Here is a 16,823-nt window from a genome sequence, read left to right as displayed (position 1 = left end):
AAAAAATTAATATTCTGTTCCCCATTTGATGGCTTTCTAATTTATTTTAAATGTTATGTTTTTATTGGCATAATTTGAAAGCAACTTATACGTTACAGTAGTTGTAAGGAAAATTCTCTCAGTCTGCACACTGCATGTATCTGTTCCACATGACAATGTAACATGACTTACTGTAGGCTAGAATATCACCACGTCTAATACCACAATGACTGTTATATCCCCTTGACTGCCTCCATATTAGTCATGGAGTACTTTAGAAGGATGTCATTTAGCCTCTAACCTCATGTTAATCCATTCCCTCTTTGTCATTGGCAGATGTACTATTCATATTTTTGAAGTGTTTCACCACTACTGATATTGTTAACATTTCCAGAAGTAGGACTGAAGGACTTCTCGGTGTCATTTAATAACATTTTTGTGAATGAAACTTTCCCACAAACAGAGTGAAGTAAGTAACATGGAAATTTTAGGGGTATGCTAATGATCAAATCTCCCTTAAGTGCACAGGTGGCACTGATCAGGCTGAAATGAGTGATTTGCAAGTTTGTGCATTTTTGAGTTTGGCGACTCTCATACAAGCAAACCTCAGAGAAAAACCATGAAGGCAATTTTAGGATACGAATAGGAAGACACTCCTGCATGAGGCCCACTGCCTTGGAAACATGTGTTTGCATCCGTGCTGTTTGCTGATGATGTCGTTGTTTTGGCCACATCTGTAATCTCTGCTGCGCACTTGAGGTTCAGTGCAGAGTGCGATGACGTCAGGATTACAATCATCAAATCAGCTGTTCTCTGTGATTATTGTTGAGGGGCGGGGAAAGCAAAAGCAGCAGCAGTGATCCTGTCCAATCAGTTTGCTTTGGTGAAACGCGAATTAATCATCTTTGCTATCAGATGTGTGTTTCCCTGCGGGGCATCTTATTTAATAACACGTTTTGTTTATATTTTACGTAATGTAAAAATCACAGTTTTGTTACTCATCACTTAAGCCACACTAACAGCACATGACTGGTGACTGAACTTGGACTATAAAGTGAAGGGTGACTGCTTAAACTAGAGTTCATATGGTGTGCTACTGACCTTGTTAGGGATGCAGTTAAACTATAACTTTTATAACTGGGTTAGCCAGCATCACTGAAATGAAGAAATCTGCACAAACATTTCAAGATGGATTTGATGGCCACTTAATCTGAACATTTTTGTGTATTTATTGTTGAATCATTGTTTGTGCATTAATCACTAATTTACCTTTATTACAGGCGTACTTCAGTTATTATAATGTTTATGTGTACTGTACTTTGCCAATCAGAAACCTGTTAGACTGATGAGTACTTAAGGAGCTGGAACCTGTAAATCTTCATCATCTAAAATGTAAGAGCTTTGTGTTAGGAGACATGTTTTCATTTGTGTAAGGGAAAAGTAAACCACACGTCTGATGCCAACCTTTTAAAGTCACCACTTGCGTAGAGTTTTATTATCTTTCCCCCTTTCAGCCCAGAGTGCAGGGCATTGAGAAAATTATGCTGTAATCTAACATGTTATGGTCTTATCGGCCCATTAAACAAGTGAGCCAGGTCCCCATAAAGTCAGAAGAGGGGTGAAGAAAAGTGTTTTAGTACGCTATTCTGGAAGAAAAGAAATAGTACAATAGTAATTTGTGGACTCAGCAAAGCACCATGTAAGGACATTTCAGTCTGAGGGAAACTGATTGAAAGCACCTGGTAGTAAGTGCAAGAGACAGACAGGTTGTCAGACTGTTCTGAGTGACCTCTTTAAATGTAGGCAAGCCTTGTATTTTATTCAGCTATAAATGCTACATTGTCAGAGTTGGACAGAAAAACTACTTGTGTCTCATCTCTAATGTCTCTCGTTAATGACTCTCATCTGTCTTTTCAGAAACATGCCATTATTTCATGTAAAGATTCACTGATCCACTGATTTTATCTTGATATAGTATATTATTATTTTTCCCAAAGCAAGGCAAACACATTAAAGCCAGTATGTAATGAGCAAGTAAGATCTAACTTTTAAAATTGCAGTTTAGTATATAAAGCACCAAATGACTGAAAATGGGAACATTCATGTTTACATGTTTTGCATTATAGCCAGAGCATGATTCTTGCTGCTTTCATTGAAACAGACATTTATTTGTTACTGTGAAAAATTACCTACAATGGCAATGTTAACCATGTTAAGCATCTTAGTTTAGTATGTTTGCAATATGAAAATTAACTGAGGCTGAAGAGCTTGTAAGGGTATCAACAAAAGTTTGAACAATTCATCCTGTGAGGAACATGAATGACGGTAATAGAAATCCATCCAGCAACTGTTAAAACGTACCACTGAAAGCCGCAACTGTCAACCTCATGGTGGCACTAGAGAAAAAGTCAGAAGGTCACTCATTAAGTCATTAAGATTCATTGTTTGGGGGCCATGGATGTCAACAGCAACCCAGTTCTGTAGATGTAGATATATTTCACAAGATAAGTAAAAATTTGACCCTCTGCTGGCACTAGAGGAAAACCCAGAGGATCACCAAAGTCAGTAACATCCGTGATCCTTCCTCTGTGGACCATGAATATCTGTATCAAATTTGGTATCATTGCCATACCTAGAGCCACACAGCCAATGTGACAACAACAAAAAAAAAAAAAAGGGGGGGGGGGGGGGGGGGTAGGATATCGGATTCTATGTTGTCCCACCATGTTGTAAAACTGCAGCTGTAGCTTTTAAATTTTTAGTTTTCGTCATTCTTAAAGGACACACTGTGTGCTTGTGCATGTGTGTGTGTTTACATGCAGCAGATTCCTGGAAGACAGCACAGACAGGATGACCAAATTGCCCCCCTGCAGTTCAAAGCACTGGGTGTCTCAATATTAAGTGTTTTGTCTATGAACGAAGGGAGGACTCATAAAACCACAGCACCCTGCAGTGTGTTAGTCAAGCTGCTTTGCTGGCAGCGTTGTCTGGCTGCAAACGCTTATTCAGTGTGGCACAACAATTCTGGAAGCATCTTATAAGGTATAGCTTTGTTTCCAATGTTTTATCTACACCCATTGTGAAAGTGTGAGTGTAATCGTTCAAGCAAATATATTATATATCCCCTGTCAAACAAGGAACGATTGCTAGTAGTTTATCATAAAGGTGATTTCTGACGTCTGTGTCTTCACTCAGAAGGATCAAATCAAGGAGACACACCAGTCCTTTAGTGGACTGTGTACCATGTAGCAATACTACAATCAGAGTGTATGAGGTACTGTAAACTAAAAGGTACTGTATTATATAACTATTATCAACCATGTTCAAGGGGACAGCTGCTCATTAGGCCACATAAAATGCCCCCTACTTGTTCAGGTAGTTCACCATGCATGTTTGAGCTGCATGACCTGCTAGTGGGATATAAATACCTAAAGCATTACTTTTAATTCACTTACATGGAGAAGCTAGTGATTACGGTCTCCATGTTGTGGTATAATTAGTATTACAGCAAACCTTCACAAGGCTACATGAACAGTTTCCTCGTGACATAAAAATCGTTAATCCTGATTCACTTAACACCATCATTTAGCCACTAAAGACCATTACGTAAAAAAAGAAAAAAAAGTGCTGACGTGTAGAATCCAAAAAACCCAATGATGACATCCATGTTCCATATTGCTGTTCACTTGTTCCAGTATCCATAGACTGTGATCTCCTCAAGGTTTCCACTGCTATCTCTCAGGGAACAGTAGAAGCGAGCTAATCTCTTGAATCATACGTTGTGTTTCTCAGCCATCAGCATGTTGTTGTTAGAGATTGATGGAGCCTAGCGCGTCAACCCCCGGGTTCCTGGAGGTTGACTCACAGCCACGTTGTAATGGAGTCAGCATCACATAACAGCAACCCCACCACTGCAGCACATTTCCATGGCTTGGCAGAAAAACAGCCATCAAAGCAGGAAAACCACATTTGCTCTCTTGAGTCTTCCAGTATCTCTGAAAAAACCCAACTGGAGGTTCCCATCCAAAGAACACCCTTCAAAAGCAAGGGAAAGACCGTCCAGAAAAAAAGAAAAGGATTAGACTTTAGTGGGGATAGAAAATACAGAAAATAACAGAGGTTAAACATTATTGCTGAGCACCCTTGAGAAATGATCAGTATGTGTTATTTCCCATATGATAATGTAATTACTTTTTTCAGCAACAAGTAGTATAAGGTAACCTTGCAAGGCAGCTGGATTTCTCACTAGCAAGAAACCACCTTGCCAGATTTCAAGCTATTCACTTGTGGCAGAACAACAGTGGTTCAGACCAATCAGCATTCAATGATTGAGGAACTACTGCCAGCTACAGAGAAGCAACTGTTTTCATCCCCTTTCATGTGCAAATTTTCCTTACAAATACAGCAGGAACTGTCTACAAACATGCTAACTAGCATGGCTTCTTGATTATCACAGCTCTTAAAATTCATATCTATAAGAGGTTGGAGGAACTTTTAAAAGTTTTATTTAGACAATGTCTCTTATATATTTATATATTTTGATAGTGGCCAACACTTACTGTAGTCTCTCAGCATAGTGGATTAATTTCTTCTTAATCATTCCAAATCGTGTGAATCTAGTTTCTTATTAAGTGATTACAACTTTAAGGCCTAGTTTGGTAAGTGTATAATTTAAGTTGCGTTTACAACTCATGAAACACTCACAGCTAGGGACTAAGTCAAATCTGGTTTATTTCAGTGATGATTTTTTTTTTTTTCTGATAAGTTTTTCAAACGCAGCCACTGTAACTGTTCTTACGTCAGCATTCACTTACACTCCTTTGAAAAAGCAAAATGATTTATTTGCATGTCCTCACTTCAAAGAACACATTTCCACGTATGCAAAGTTATGTTTTCCAGATTTTTGGTGAGAAAAACATTGAAACACCTCATGGTTACTTGGAAGTAATGAGTGCACTCTGTTGTAGAGCATGTTCAATTTAAATTTAGAGGCACCAAAGATCCTTTTATTGGTCCCAACTGCACTCTTCAGTCACTCGGAGGACAACTTTGTTCATTGGCATTATTCTGACAAAGAGTTTGAAGTTTCACATGATCTTTGTAACCTCTACACTATAATCACAAACAGACACTTCGCCTGAGGCCCTTTACTGAGTACAGACGTAATTCTACATGGCACACTGAGCTATTTAGAGCAGTAATCAGTTTCTTCAAAAACAAAATGACCTACACTCCTTTGGATATATACATATACTGTTGCTGTGACTCACTGCACAAAGCACTTAAAGAAAATGAACAGATAGCATAGTAAGTCAGCTGAGCTTGAGTGTTGCCAAGTTAAAAAAAAGTTAAATGTAAAAGTAAAATGACATGTGATTTCCATAAACATTGTGAGGTGTAGCTGAGGTATTTTAACCTCATTAAATTATGCATTCAGAGCCTTTTATGGATGCAGGTGAGAAAAAATCGCAACATGCGTTCATAGAGAAGACAAAGTTATGCTTATAATCTTGAAAAAATCAAAAAAATTCTATAGAAATTTATTCCAACAGCTCCTCAAAATGAAAACTTTCACTTTTTATCTAAATTGTCGCTGTGAAGCAACTTTTGATATCTTGTGCGACGTTTTATATGAAAATAAAACCTGTTTTTCTTCAGGAACAAACATCAACAAACACAATGCTATGGTTCCAATGGGATGTTTTTTAATTGTGTTCAAGTTCAAGTTCAAGTTTTCTTTTAGTTAATTAATTAATACAGTAGTTGCTGTTAAGTTAATATGAATAATTCTGAGCAAGTCAAACCAGTACATGAGGAGCTATGTTCCTCATGATATATTCTGAGGAAATTTTGATTCATTTTTGCACACTAAAAGACTCCCAGCGTTCCAGAGAAATGAGAACAAATAAAAAAAGCCAACCTCTTTTAGGATCAGCAGACATTCAGTCATCAAGGGAATTTGCTGTCTTGCCAAATACAGACTTGGACTAGAATGAAATCCATTGACCTCTGTCAAGTAAAAGGGAATAGCGTCTTTTGACCCTGATCAAAAAAATAAAAAGTAAAGCTCCAGAATTGGCATGAAATCTGTGACAAAGTGAAAAATTACGCAAGACAAAGGTGGTTCCTCTAAAAGAAAGTTACAAGATACATTAGCATCAGCACACTCTGTCTGTGCAGATTTTTTTCCTTCCACACCAGCCAGGGAGCTCTGCTCTTTCCACAGCTAATATCTGTCTGAAACCACTCTTCTTAACCCTGGTATCGCCTCCCACAAATCCCTTTCAGTCTAAAACCACAGCTTTTCCAATTTTTTTGTCAACATTTACCATACCAAAACAAAGACTTCACCAGGACTACAACATATTGGTCTAACTGCCCAACATTTTGTACCCTGTCCTCATGTGCAAATTGAGAAAAAATTATGCTACACTACCCATAACGCCTTACAGTTAATTATCTGTGACAATAAACTGAGTGCAGTCCGGAGCTGATTATTATAGGTTATAGGTCTCCAAATCCTTCATTAGGATTTGGAGACCTGTAACAGTGGTTGAGAATTCCAGCAACATTCCTCGTCTCCACTTTGCTTCCATTTCTGGGTATTTTTCATATTGTTGGGAATAGTGATCTGAGTAAATCTAAGTATGTCAAATTATCCCTGACATGTGTGGCTTTGCACCAAAATATCCAAGCTTCAAAGCTTCAAAGCAAAATTGCAAACAACATACGGTAATATTAGTAGCTGAGGGTCAGGATTATCACAGGGACTGATCTGCTCGAGGATAAATTTTCACTTCGACCTATGTCAGGACCTGATCCTCCTTCAGTTGGCAGGTCTGCTCTAGACTGATCAAATGCCTTTACATCTCTCACTGAGAGGGCAGAGTGCTTTGTCACCATTAGAAAAAGCCTGGAAAGAGACAAGATCCCTTCAGAGTTCCCACCATTTCAACTTGACTCTCATGACCAATCTGCAGGTTTATGTCTCCCAGCCCCGGCTCTGTGACTAAAGAAACAAGATCATATATCTTCATAACCACAAACTTTCAGCTGACTGTTAAATAATTTTAAGATCTTAATAAGCACATGCACAGATTTATACCACAGAGCTCCAGACAAGAGTTGAGGAGAAAGGACATTCGTGAGTTGTGAGTTAACTCACTTAATAAACTCACATTCAGGTGATTCAAATGTTCAGCTGTCTTATAGAAGGACTAAACATGTTCGCTTAACTTGTGTCAGTAGCAACAGTCTTCCCTTTCTTACAGCTGTATGTCATTATATTCATGTGCTGTAACTCTTCATGGCATTGATATTATTGCTTTGATGATTAAATTACTGATTTCCAGTCAAAATATCATTCAATTTAACATAGTCTGAAGGACTACCTTTGCTTAAACACATGGATATTCAAAAATGAATTTAAACTATTCAGCCCAAATCCACTGTAGGAGCCACCATGATGAGTATTTAGAACAGCAAAGGCTTTTTGTATTTAAAAATTACCCAAATGTATTATTTAAATCAAAGAATTATGATATATATGAAATTCTAAAATCCTGAAGACTTTCATCCTATCAAAACCAATTTTTGATAATGTTTATGACTGGCATATATTCTGCTATAACCATTTAAATACGTTTATATTTACACCTTGAGTTACCTCTTTTTGGCAGTGGTGGAGTCAGCACTGGATTCAAATGGCATGCAGGTGTACAAGGGATTCACAGGAATCATCGCATACACTTTCTGGACAAAATTAGGAAGACATGAACCAACAAAGAGCAGTTGCATGATTCATCTTTACTAGAAAAGTAGCCATACTGAGGGTATTTTCTGCATCCAGTGAACAATAAATGTCTAATTTCAAACTCAACTCTGGCACTTGTATTTTGAAGATTTCCATCAGTAACCACAGGTGAACAATAACTTGTTAAACTGTAATTTGAATGTTCCTGCTGTGCAAGACATGGAACTTCAGTAAGTCTGAACAGAGCTAACAATCTTCTAAAATGGAAGCAGTGATTCAAACTGAATTCTCTGTAGATCATAAAGACAAAATATTGAAATTGACTTGAAACCACTGCTTCTGAGATTTGTGATTTTTGAAATTTGACCAAAGCAGAGAAGCCTTGGGCCTCCCTTGTCTTTCATTAAATGTACAAACACACAAATACACACATACACCTTCAAATCAACACAACACCTGGCACTGGAACATAGAGTACAAGGAGAAAACCAGGGAGAACTCATGTCCTCGCTGTAATCGTCAATAAATGTGTATGTGTGTGTGTGTGTGTGTGGGTGTGTGTGTGTGTATGAAGTCTGAGTGCAAAACCTCCCATCTGCATGAGAATGAAGGGTAACGTGCGTTTCCACCTGTCCACATGTGCGTCTTGACCCTGCTCGTCAGTGAAACATGCCCCTAGCATTGTTTTATGACTGGAGCTCCACCAGCTCTGAGCCTCCCAACACCTGTACAATAAATCAGCAGCCCACTTCTATAGGTGTTACATAACCCAGCATGGGTTTACAGACGCCCAACACAAAACTGCCTGCAGTGGAGGCCTGAGAGGGGGGCGGCAGGGGTCAACTCATCTTCTAAGTGGTAAGGTAAATGGTAAATGGACTTGCACTTATATAGCGCTTTTGTAGTCTTACTGACCGCTCAAAGCACTTTACAATACTTGCCACATTCACCCATTCACTCACACATTCATACATCACATTGCTCTATCTCCTGAGCCACAGTTGTCCACAGGTGGTCCTGTGAGACACAGGTGACATTACAGGTGCTTAACAGAGAAGAAAAACAGCCATAAAACATGTTGTTTGGGACCACAAAAGTTGTCCAAAGTAGGAGATTAATGTTCTTGGGGTTTCTCTCCACATGTGCAAAGGTAAACACATAATAAGAGAAACTCCATGAGAGCTGGAACAGTTGTTAACCTGCCAGTGCGGGACCCTTTGAAAGGTAGCCAACAAGTCACTAATAGGCCTGCAGAACATATGAATTATTGTAAACACATTTATACTCACAATGAGCATGAACAATTATTGTAATAATCAATTTTTGACTGACTGATTAAGTTACACCATTGGTCGGTTGACCAAGTGTTGGAATTCCCCAGTTGGCCGTTTCGCTTTCAAAATTAATTGGCACAAACTGTTTCTAGTTCATCATCAGGGAGCGTTTACAGTCAGTGTTGCTAGCTCAGCATCTTTGTCACTAGATTTACCAACATTTCAGACGACTTCAATTACTTGTTTTCAAAAAAAGCACCTTGCAACAACTCTAGCGACTTTTGGACAAACCTTTGCAACTTTCCATAAAAGACAGAATATGTAAGAGCTTAAAAAATTCATGAGTGGGGTATATGCTGCCATATTTTATGATGCAGAATAAAACAGGAAAATATCTTGAGCTTGTTTAAACCACAGACCTTACTTTAGGCATCCAAACAAAAACCCATTCAAAAAACCATTAACTTCGGGACGATGGAACCGGAACTTATTTCCAGGTTTTAGGAGTCATTCTTGCAGAACTGTATGTGCTGCAACTGAAATAACTGTGACGTCTACTCTAAGTTGGTCTATGCAAATATGATGCAATGATGTAATCAATATGCTAATTAGCATACAGATTGATTGATTGATGATTGATGCATACAGATTGATTAATTGATGACACGTAATCAATATGCTAATTGCTCATTTTCAGCAACCCATCAGATGGGGCAGGACACATCACCCTGGTAACCAAAAAAATGGAGGAGAAGCTTGTTCTGTCTATCCTGAGTTGTATGATATGTCGTACAGAAACTATCACCACAGACATAAAATAACATTTGTGGGAGTACATCAACCTTTTTTACAACATATACATTGTAAGCTTGTGAGTAGTCAAACAAATAGTAATAAAAAAGTGGCTGATGCTAGTCTATCATACAATGATGGTGGTGATATATTTATTAATGAAGTGCTGAGATGAAGCGCTCCCCAATGCCCTATTAGCACTTTTCTGCCAGAGAAAAACACAGTATGGAAACAGTCTTGGGCATAAAATATGTAAAGAACATTGACCACTGTTGCAGTTATCATGAGAATAGTTTCTGGTGTTGGGCCATTATATGGATTTCATATGTTGGATTTTCAAAAACGTATATGGAAATCTTCTGGTTCAAACTGTGATTATAGTTCCACAGCTGGGATGTGAACAAGCTGCAGTTTCCATATGAACAAAATAAATATGTGACACGTGGAAGGGAAAAAATGATGTGAACACAAACTTAAATAGTCCAAATGTGAGGGTGTACAATGGTGATATGTGTTCATGAAATCCATTTTCAGCAATAACAGTCCAATCACAGTGAGATGCCAAAGTGTCAGAGGCACTTAAAGAATGAGGAGCAGCTAACGTCCGTTCGATAATACGAGGGGGTACACTGCTCCACACTGCGTTCGTCTCCCTGAGTGTTTGTGCCTTGTTTGTGCAGGTCTCACCGCTTTCTGCTGAGGCTGTTCTGACTTGTGGTAGAGAGCGAACTTCCAAGAACAAGAAAATGCTTCAGAAAGTCCCTCTCTGTGCAGCCAAGTGTTAATGCAAACCCTTTGCCTCTACAGGAGGGAGAGTGGAGAAAGTGAAACCAACTCTGGCTCAAGAGCAGCACAGAGGAGTGATACTTCTCTCTTCATCATCCCTGCATGAGATGCCTGTGATCATGATGTTAATCAAAAATATAATTGAATCATCTTCTCTCTGGAGGTCCAGCTAAGTTGGGTATTTCATTTCTGTGAATTTGGCTCTCAATTTGCATAAAGTCTCCACATATTGCTTTGTAATAACTGCAGATGGATGAGAACATTATTGGGGACCATTTGGCTCAGTTCTGAAATAATTTTATACTCAATTAGTAAACATTGTAAATCATCTAAAACATTTTATTAATTTTAAGTAGGTGATTCCATTCACTAGATGATCTCAGATTCATGTGAATGTCCATTTTAGTAATTCTGCAGGTTTTATTTTGGTAAATACACAGTGCCTGATAAAATATTGTTTCTCTTACATATCACATAAGACACATTACACCAGCTTTAAAAATATAAAACCGGAAAAAGTTTTTTTTTCTGTACATATTGGGTAAGAAAGACAGTTTGGTTGACTTTACCGTTCCCTCTCCACCCAGAGTCTTTCAGCCAAATCTTCTTGCAGCTGGCATGCAGCCCACAAAGAGCTCTCCTAGTTTGTGTTACGTCAGTTTCAATCAAATGAACGATGGTAGAATTAATCCCTGACAGACAATGAGGTGACTGCAGTCCTGTGTCAGCACTGGATTCAGTGTGGTCATTCTGTGTTTTGTCAGCTGTCATATGTTTTTTCATGTTTAGTGTGCTACAGCAGCAGTTCCTCCTAACCCTCTTTTTTCCCTCCACACCACATCCCTACATTTGAATCTCGAAAGAGAGCGTGCATCCATCTGAAGTCAAGGTTTATGTGTGACAGTATCTTTAAAAAGTGTATTTCACTTTGGTTTTGAATCCATGATATTGTCACTTATTTAACAGAACTTTTCTTAATAGCTACACAGAACACAGATAGTTTCCAAGAATCTCAAACACATCTCCAACCTGGTGTGAAGTCATTCAGCTTTAACAAGATTGTTTAGTCATTCACAGAGTGTTAATAGTGTTGTAAATCTCATTTTGTGTATCAACAAAACAGACATGTGTTTACCAGTGGTACTTCTGATAAAACCCGATTCCAGGCTGGTTGCTGGTATTTCATAACTTTTGCCTCACACCTCAGGAGAGCAGTCACAGTCTAAATCCAATTACAGCCATTTCCCAGAAGTCCCAAAGGCCCCATAAAGTCATTTCACCCCTCATTTCACCCAGGTCACTTCACACACAGAAGTGTGAGGAGCTGACTCCTGGAGTCATACAGAGGTTGATGAAATTAAGAAAAAAAAAAAAAGAAAGAAAAAAAAGAGTCATTTTTGCAAATGTTGTAGATGGGTGAGTGTGTGAAGATGTTCTGTCTCAGTCTGTCTTCTGTCATCCAACAGGTCGTGTGCTCTTCATGATTTTTGCTCCTCTACTGACCAGGATGGATGACCACAGTGCCTCTAAAAAAACATTCATTGGACAACCCTTTTCATCCACACAAAAAATGGAAAGCACCATTACCCTGCACTCATTGTTCTAGACATGGGCGCTGAGCTGTGTGTGAGGATATGAAAGTTGTGCATTTAGATATATTTGGAGTATATGGAAGGGAAGTTTAGAGAGAGCTATACTGAGTGTTTTCAGAGGTTTCTAAAGATGCTTATTATTACTATCTTGCTGTGATAACTTAACACTTATTGAATCCACTGTAAATTACTTTAATTTCACCACATCCATGTGTGCACCTTCAAATAGGGCAGTGGATGCAGGGATTCAAAGAACAAACTTTCATAGTCACCTTTTGAATTTACAGCGGGTGTTTAATATGCAAATGATGACACATTGCATCGGCTCACTCATGATAACCATAAACCAGAATTTATAATGTCGTTATAACCTCCTTTTACCCATCAGCTGATATGAAGTTATACTGTATGACATGAATAACAAGAGTTTATGGGTCAATATTACCTCATTTCTGCTGTGCAGTTCTGATGCTGATTTCCCTTATTCAAATGTCGTCTGGGGAATCTTCACTCTGAGGCGTCAACTCCATCAGAGACAAAGTCTTGAGGTCATACCTGGGGAGAAATACAGTCACAAACGATAGTTTTATTCAGAGGGTGTTTCAGGGTGTTTCTGTACTGAACATGTGTCGTCTGTTGACTGATGACATTACATGCAACTCTTAGCTGCCACTGCCACTGGGCCACAATTAAATTGCAGCAAGCCACCTTTTTATTTTGGTATAAGAACTAACGTACAGAAGTTTGTCTTTGTACCGCCACGTCTGCTCAGTAAGTACAGTGTAATGGCACAACACTGTTAAGAGAGGAAACTGGACTGTATCAGGACCATATATCAGAACCATGCCTGTCTCCAGCAGACTACCGACTGAATTGGCTGTGGGTCATGACAGTGTGATGCACCCAGATGCCTTTCAAAGCAGATTTGGGGCAGAAATGTAAAAGCTCTGGAAGCGCAACGCTTGCAGAGAGTATGTCTTTTAAAACTTTGAGAACCACAATGGTATTTCATCATCAAGCCAAACTGTACATATCTTAACCTCTGCCAGCACTGTGGAGCATTTACTCATTACTTATCCTGCACCACATGTTGCTAATATCAAGTCTCTAAACTGGCTCAGTGGAAAGCTGCATTCTTCCATGACGTTACCGTGACAGGACTGATTTACACACATACTGTAGCACTGTTCACATACCTCTGTCTGCTCTCTGCCCATGTAGAGGTCAGGATAACTAATGACGGCTTGGTGTAATTCCTGGACAGAAGTCAAATATGACTACCTTCCCAGAGTCTGATACAGTATCTACTGTGTCCACACTCCTCACTCATACATCCTCATACACTGCAGGAAAAAATGACCCAGTGTGCCCTCTAACAACTTCTCAACTTTGCATCACCGATATGGTAAGTGTATCTTGCCTACAGTGAGCAAGTCTAGTAGATTATATAGCACATTTCAACACATACATCCATTAAGAATTAGCAGCAATGCTACCTTCTGTCCTTATACTGAATCTGCTCTACTCAGTTTTTGTATTAAAACAGTCACGCAGATCGGTGTTCTTATGCTGCATGGAGTTGTTTAAAATCATTATGTTTTATGCTGTGGATCATCCAGTAGAGCCCTGTAGAGTTTGTAGTAGAGATCAAACCAGGAGTCCTGTGGCAGCCATGTCGTACCTGTTTAAACAGAGAAGAAGAGTGTGAGCCTTTGCCCAGGGCTTACAAAGGCTAGTTATTAAAATGACAGGTGGTGTCACTTTTTACACTTCCTTTGAGGTAAGGCCTGTAACTACTGTCATGTAAAGAAAGTGTAGTGAGAGGGAGGAAAGAGCTTTACAAGCATGTTGCATAATGTTGAATTTCAAGGGGCACCCTTCTCCCCTATCGTCCGTTCGCAGGTGAAAAAGAGAATTCACACTGACGTGCTTTGTTTCATCACCTTGAGACAGTTGCTGTCTAGAGGGCAAAACTATCTCCGCATACAGAATGTTTGTATAACTATAGCTATATTTATTCACCTCTGAAACATACGCATAATGTGTGTTGGCAGATGAGACACAATAGAAGAGTAGCATTAGCACAAATATGTCAGTCCACAAAAAGAGCAGGTTTGACTTAATATGGCTCATTAAAGTTCTGCACTGAATTATTGAGATTACAAAAACAGCATATTGTTTGCACTCAGACTCAGAGTTAAGATCTTTAGTTTTTGAGCTTGGAAAAATGCAATGCATTCCTTCACAAATCATAAAGAGTAAAGAGCCCTTAAGAGGAGCTATAAAACTGTTCCGCAAAAACAAAAACAGAGAGAAAGTCCCCTCTTCAGCACGTTCACACGCCTGCAAACTGTAAAATCACATCTGTAAGAAACTACACAGACATAAGAAACAAAATTGCCAATTGTTATTTTGTGTAACTATTTTGACAGTGAGTCAGTATTACTCACTATGAAAACATAAAACTGAGTTTTTCTTTGAAGAAATGGATTCATGTCCCCTGTCTTTGGCCCAGGACAGGTTTAAGTTTATTATAGGACTGTTGATCTTCTTATGTGTTCCTTTTGTGAGATACTGTAGAGTTTAGCTTCTTCAGGACTATCTATCAATCCGAGAAGGAAATATCAATCTTTGGTTGAGCTGCTTCCGGTTCATCGACATACAGTATGTAACCTGTGACAGGGTTACATATGGTAACAAGGTAAAAAAGTTGGGAACAAGTAGTTTAGTTTTTCCACAAAGGCACCTGAAGTCAGTCTCTGGCACAAGCCTGTTGTGTAAGTTGGACGGTGGGAGTGCATCATGTTGGTGACAGAGCTCAGCAGCCTGCCCAATGACAGCCACTAATTACACAGTACAGAGTGAGCAGTAAAGATACAGATAGTAATCTCCAAACATTTTTACCAAACTTGCAGGGGCTTGCACTATTTTGAGATCTTCAACATGGTAATTTGTGGTAAAGACAAAATACATGCCACCCTTGAAACACATACCCAACAGAGCACCTTGACCTCAGTGGGAGACGCCTGTCAAAACGTCTCAGTCTGTTTTGATCGGAGTTGTAACAGTAGGGAGTGGCAGAAAGTAAAGTTTGTTTCCACTGAGCAGCCTGTGGCTGCACACATTCATCCTGCTGAAGTGTCACTGGGCAAGACACTGACTCCTCAGCAGCTCCAGGGCAACTCTGCACTTGCTGACCTGAGAGCGAAAAGAAAAAGAAGAGAAGTATTCCCTCAGGGGATGAAGCTAAAAGCATTTGGTCTTTGGACATTCTTTGGGTCAGTCTTTACCTCCCAGGTCTCAAAAACTAGTGGTATACTAACAGTAATCAATACAGTATTATATAGAGTTGGACAAAATAATGGAAACAACACATGACAAAGGACTTTAACTACACTACACCACATCAGATCATCGTCATTAGAATGACCTTCGCATTTTGATATGCACGTTTTCATAGCAGAAAAACACAGAAAAGACAAAAGGCATCTCTGTCCAAACTGCAGCCTCAACTCAAAGTTTCATTATTTATGTGTCAAATATTGTAAAGACATATGGTGAACATAGGAAGTACTATCAAGTACTCATTCTAAAGAATATCTGTTTTCATATTCTGCATTGTGACAGTGCTCACACATTGTGCAAGAGGTTAATTTAAACTCAACAATGCATCAGGTTTTATGAGCTCACTGTGAGTTCTGTTATCACAAGAACTGGTAATATACACTCACAATGGAATTAAAAGGATTTTCTTACCAACACAGGCCTGTAACCTGCTGTGCTGATTAAAAAAAAAAAAATGTAATTTTTAAAAAAAAAGCTAATCAGACTTATTAATTTTTCTGTGGTGCAAGTTCACCTTTTACCAGTTGTAGGCTGGTAGACTACTTCAGGCCTCGATTTGACTACATTTCAGCTGGATCTCATGTTCTCTGTTAGCAAACATTTCTGTTTATTCAAACTTACTGTATGTGCAGGAAACTAAGGCAACATATTATGTCAGTATTGTCTGTAAACATAAACCTCTGTTGTTAGTTATCAAGAGCATTAAAAAAAATTGGGAGGCTGTAAATTCTTTTCAATCAACTGCGAAACAGGCTTGAAAATGTTGCATTGACCCAGCAGAGACTCCTGATGAACCTTCAGGGAACTTGCCGAGAAGTCAAGAGTCATTATAGGTAGACAGTTACCAGAACTGAGAGTGACTGATGGTTTGACTCAGACAGTTGTCCCAAGGTGGGGTCATGAGATGGTCAGCATCACCCTTTTTACTATTCCCAGCGCCGAGGTATCATGTGTCTCCCTCTGCTTATTACAGTTGAATTTTTGAATCTCATTACACACAAATCCACTCACAGCACAGTTGTCTACCTCTCTGTCTGCCCTCACGCTACCTCCTGTCTTTGACGTTAACTAATGGCCAAACAGTCGGCTGAAATAGGGCAGGGGTGGAGTAGAGGAGGGGAGGATTGCAATTGGATAAAGTCATATCGTGATCAAAATATGTTGTTGTCTTCCAGAAAACTTGGTCATCTGATTTTTTTTCCAGTCTAAGTAGATGGAAGTAGGGCACTGAGGCGGGGTGTCAGAGTTCCTTAAAGGCCTCAGTGCACATCTGCACTGTGCAGCAGAGGACACACCACTAAC

This window comes from Seriola dumerili, unplaced genomic scaffold, assembly GCF_002260705.1.
Source record: "Seriola dumerili isolate Sdu_G_001 unplaced genomic scaffold, Sdu_1.0 BDQW01000449.1, whole genome shotgun sequence".
NCBI classification, from domain to species: domain Eukaryota; kingdom Metazoa; phylum Chordata; class Actinopteri; order Carangiformes; family Carangidae; genus Seriola; species Seriola dumerili.
This window is presented reverse-complemented; position numbering follows the sequence as displayed.